At 39.3% G+C, this 5,302-nt stretch overlaps 1 pseudogene; it reads left to right on the plus strand.

Moving 5' to 3' along the window:
- Positions 1 to 301: 301 nt before the first annotated feature.
- On the plus strand, positions 302 to 2,220 carry LOC104105416 (large ribosomal subunit protein eL33y-like; annotated as a pseudogene).
- Positions 2,221 to 5,302: the final 3,082 nt, after the last annotated feature.

The raw sequence follows: 5,302 nt of genomic DNA on the forward strand, positions 1-5,302 counted from the left end.
ACGCTCGGCTGTCTAACCTTTTACCTTAATTCTCAACCTCCACAACTTCCTATTATGTATAATTTAATTATATAAATTAATATACAGAGAAGGTATATTTGATTGGGAATTAGCGTGACTCTCCACTATGTACATGTTCTATTTTTCCTCGTCTCCGGCCCAAATCTAATTTAAAGCCCAACCACACATCCACTAGTCACAATATCCAATATCCACCCAATCATATAAATAAATATATTTTGCATAAAAAACTTGTCTAGGGTTTAGGTTTCTCCATCACAGGCATTTTCGCAGCCCCAATCCCCTTGATTCGAAAATGGTGAAGGGACGCCAAGGAAAACGTGTCAGGCTATAGGTCAGGGGAACAATTCTTCGATATAAAAGGTGAACTTCTCTCTGATTTTTAGATATAGTAATTTGTCAAAATTACTGTTGTGCGTGTTAAATTTTTGTTTTGTTGATGTAGGTCGAAATCGAACCAGTATCCACGCACTTCACTGATTCAGATTGAGGGAGTGAATACTAAGGAAGAGGTGGACTGGTACCTAGGAAAGCGAATGACCTACATTTACAAGGCAAAGACAAAGAAGAACAACTCACACTATCGTTGCATTTGGGGTAAAGTTTGCACGCCCCATCGAAACAGTGGCGTTGTTAGAGCTAAGTTCAAGTCCAATTTGCCTCCTAAGTCCATGGTACATTTTCATAATATATGTTATTCCTTAATGTAATCGTGTTATTGAGCTGTTTTATTGTAATAGGGTAGGAAAACAATTATTTTTTTTTCTAACTGTTGTTTAATTTTGGTTGCCTAATTCTTGCAGGGCGCTAAGGTTAGGGTTTTCATGTACCCAAGCAACATTTAAGGTAACTTCTTTAGCTGTTTGCGTCATATGTATTTATCCTAATGCTTACAAATTTGTTAAATCATGGATTCATTGAGTTTTTTGCTTCTATGTTCTATATTTTGACACAACTTAGGCTTGCTATAGTACATTATTATTTTTATAAACATAGGGTAGTTTAGAAAATTCCCAGCATCAATGATTATCTTTGCATCAGAAAATTTCTAGATATGTTTTGGATATAACCTTTTGTCTTTTGGGTGTCTAACACAAATGTCTCAATGTCCAAGATACAATAGGATTTGAAGAATCTCTTATAGAACAGTTAGTGAAGTATGCTTAAATCCTAAACTTTGTTGTTGTTGTTGTTGTAGTCTTACTACTAATTTGTGAAAATTGTATGTATTTTAGGTTTATCTGGTAGCATCAGTTGATTCCTTGTGAAGCTATTAGTTGGTATTTAATAAATTATTTACTTGATTGCATACCTTGGCTATGACAAATTAAGCTCCTAGATACAGGGAATGATACATATCATTGTTATTCTGAACTAGTTCTAGCATTCTTTATGGGCATATTTTCCATCCAAAATAGTTCCAATTTGTTTTGTGGGAAAAGAGGCTTTAAGTGGAAGACCCCATTTTCAATACCATGCTTGACTGTGTACAGAAATTTATTTGTAACTGTTAATTCTTGATGCCAGTAGGAGGTAATATCTTGTTGTTGAAACATGTTGTTCATAGTAATCTGTTGCATATGCAAATAAACTTGAGCCTTTTTTTTCTCTTAATGACGGTGTTGTCTCGAACTAGCTTTTGCCGACCTCAACCATTCCACTGGGTCCGGCTATCCCTCACTAGTATAGGTACTGTGTAACTCCTTACCCCAAGGTTTAGGCATTTGTAAAGAAATCACCTAGTGTTTCTCTCCCTATCATTTGAACTGGAGACACGGTTCTCCTCCCACTTCTTTCATGATTTTTTTATTTTGTCGTATGGTTGTGAGTAATGTCTATTTATTTGAAGGGGAAGTAGTTTAGCTGTTATTTTGGTGATTGAAGTCTTGATCTCGTGACTTTGCATTGGCTTTTTATTACATCTTACATCTTACATCTTGATATTATTTGAAGCTGCTAAACCTGATCTCTTACTTCTGTAGTGGGGCGCTTAGAAGTCATGGATGTGGATTGAAGTCATTGGTTGCTTTGGGAGGCCTCAGTGTCTCATATCAAAGTGTTCAATGATGTAGCATCTTCATCTTTAAAAGTAGTTAGTTAAGCTGCAATGTGCTTTGTGGAAATCCTTATATTTATTTTTATCTTTTTCGGGTAATACCAGGGACTAAACATCTGATTAGACGTGGCTGATTTTGCTCATGGAACCTTTTTTTTGTACGACTATTCAGTTGTCTTTGCTTTAAATATTTTTACTTTCTACCAAATTTTAATTGATTTACTTTTTCCAAATGAATGGCTACGCTTGCTAAAAATTCGTTCATTAAGCTGAAATCATCTTTAAATTGCCCAGTGTTGGTCTATTCATTAAAGAACTTTGGTTCAGTTTGTCTCTGACTTGCTTGAATTTTGTTGCAAAGCTCTTAGTCCTCGAGGGGTTTGAGGGATACCTAACATATAAATGAAATGCGGGGTAAGTGAGGGTGTCTTCTATTTTGTCCAATTAATGATTCTATGATTATCGGACTCCTTGAGAGTTTACAGAAGTTGCCTTTGTGCCTTGAGGCTTAAATGCAGTTGAATTGACATCCCACAAGCAGGATTCTGGAAAATAAACTTGTATGAGTGGTTATACAGAACAATTCCATAAGTCTACATAGGCAATGAACCTAGAAGCCATTACTTTTGTATTGGTAACTAATGCAATTTTGATCACTTTGGAATTATGAAGAGACGTAAAAGCTCCCAGCTATTTGTGGAGGGAGCTTACTTCAAATATAAAAAGGACGGCTAATAAATAAACTGCAAATAGAAAACAATACCTCCAACTCCAAGCAACCGATCTACTACCACCGCGTAAGCTGGCACATTGGCCTAATCATTTTATTTTCTGTTTACTTTGGCGTTTACTAAAATACATGTTCTGGTACGCACATAAAATCTGGCAGACTCCCATTGTTTGTATAGAAACAACTGGAAAAGCAAATTTGGTTTAACTTTTAGAATTAACTTTGGAAGGCTCGGTATTTGGACCAAGTGAGATGCATCAAGGACGAAGATGGTAGAGTATTGATGGAAGATGCCCAGATTAAGAGGAGATAGCAGACTTACTTTCATAAACTTCTGAATGAAGAAGGGGATCGGGATATTATGCTAGGCGAATTGGAGCATTCCGAGAGTCACCGTGACTTTGGGTACTGCAGGCGTATCGAGGTTAAGGAGGTCGTGGGAGCTATGCGTAAGATGAGTAGGGGCAGAGCGACTGGGCCAGATGAGATTCCGGTGGAATTTTGGAAGTGTGTGGAGAGAGCTGGTTTGGAGTGGTTGACTAGGTTGTTTAATATTATTTTTAAGGGAAAAAGGATGCCGGATGAGTGGAGGTGGAGTACGGTGGTTCCATTGTATAAGAACAAAGGTGATATCCAGAGTTGTAACAATTATAGGGGTATCAAATTACTGAGTCATACCATGAAAGTGTGGGAGAGGGTGGTTGAAGCGAGGGTGAGGATGACAGTGTCTGTATCCGACAACCAGTTCGGGTTCATGCCGGGTCGTTCGACTACAGAAGCTATACACCTTGTTAGAAGGTTGGTGGAACTATACAGAAAAAGGAAGAAGGATCTGCACATAGTGTTTATTGACCTAGAGAAAGCGTATGAAAAGGTTCCTAGAGAAATTCTCTGGAGATGCATGGAGGCAAAAGGTGTGTCGGTTCCCTACATTATGGCGATTAAGGACATGTATGATGGGGCTAAGACTCGGGTTAGGACAGTAGGAGGCGACTCTGAGCATTTTTCGGTTGTAATGGGGTTACACCAAGGTTCCGCGCTCAGTCCGTTCTTATTCACCCTGGTGATGGACGCGTTAACACACCATATTCAAGGGGATATGCCATGGTGCATGCTATTCGCCGATGACATAGTTCTGATTGATGAGTCGCGAGCCGGTATTAACGAGAGGCTGGAGGTTTGGAGACAAGCTCTTGAGTCTAAGGGTTTCAAGCTGAGCAGGACGAAGACGGAATACCTGGAGTGTAAGTTCAGCGCTGAGCCAGGGGAAGTGGGCTTGGATGTGAGGCTTGATTTGTAGGTCATCCCGAGTAGAGGCAGCTTCAAGTACCTTGGTTCGGTTATCCAGGGGGGAGGGGAGATCGACGAGGATGTCACACACCGTATTGGGGTAGGATGGATGAAGTGGAGGTTAGCATCTGGAATCCTGTGTGAGAAGAGAGTGCCACCGATACTCAAAGGTAAGTTTTATAAAATGATGGTTAGACCGGCCATGATGTATGGGGCTGAGTGTTGGCCCGTTAAGAACTCACATATCCAGAAGATGAAAGTAGCAGAAATGAGGATGTTACGGTGGATGTGTGGGCACACTAGGATAGATAAGATTAGGAATGATGATATTCGGGAGAAGGTGCATGTGGCTCCCATTGATGACAAGATGCGGGAAGCGAGACTTAGATAGTTCGGACATGTTCAGAGGAGAAACCCAGATGCTCTGGTACGGAGGTGTGAGCAGATGTTTACGGAGGGCACGAGAAGAGGTAGATGGCGGCCTAAGAAGTATTGGGGAGAGGTGATCAGGCAGGATATGGCGAGGCTCCAAATTTCTGAGGACATGACACTTGATAGGAAGATGTGGAGGTCGAGTATTAGGGTTGTAGGTTAGGAGGTAGTTGAGTCGTGCCTTACTTCGTAATATGGTTGGACTAGCCATGTAGGGTTTTTGTCTAAGATAACTAGTGGGAATGTTGTGGCTTACTATTTCGCTTTTCAGTGCAGGTCCTATTTACTAGCTATCGCTTTTGCTTTACATCTTTCTTCTAGATTTTATGGTGTTCCTATTTTTCTTATGACTGTTGTAGTGATACTAATATTTACTAATATTGTCTCCCTTTACTTTACATCTTTCTTCTGGATTTCATGGTGTTCCTATTTATCATATGATTGTTGTTGTGATACTAATATTGTCTCCCTTTTTGCCCTTTTGTCTTTTTTTTTTGAGCCGAGGATCTTTCGGAAACAACCTCTCTATTCCTTCGGGGTAGGGGTAAGGTCTGCATATACACTACCCTCTCCAGACTCCATTAATGGGATTTTACTGGGTTGTTGTTGTTGTTGTTTTAGAATTAACTCCCTCCAATCCACTTTAATTGATTTTTTGGCCCTTTTATTTGTAGTCCATAATATTTAATTTTTTCAAATATCAAGATCGAATTAACTTCTTTTTTATAAAGTTACCTTTGGAGTAAAGAGTCCAGGAGTATTTGTTGTATTTT

Source organism: Nicotiana tomentosiformis, chromosome 5, assembly GCF_000390325.3.
Source record: "Nicotiana tomentosiformis chromosome 5, ASM39032v3, whole genome shotgun sequence".
In the NCBI taxonomy this organism is placed as follows: Eukaryota; Viridiplantae; Streptophyta; class Magnoliopsida; order Solanales; family Solanaceae; genus Nicotiana; species Nicotiana tomentosiformis.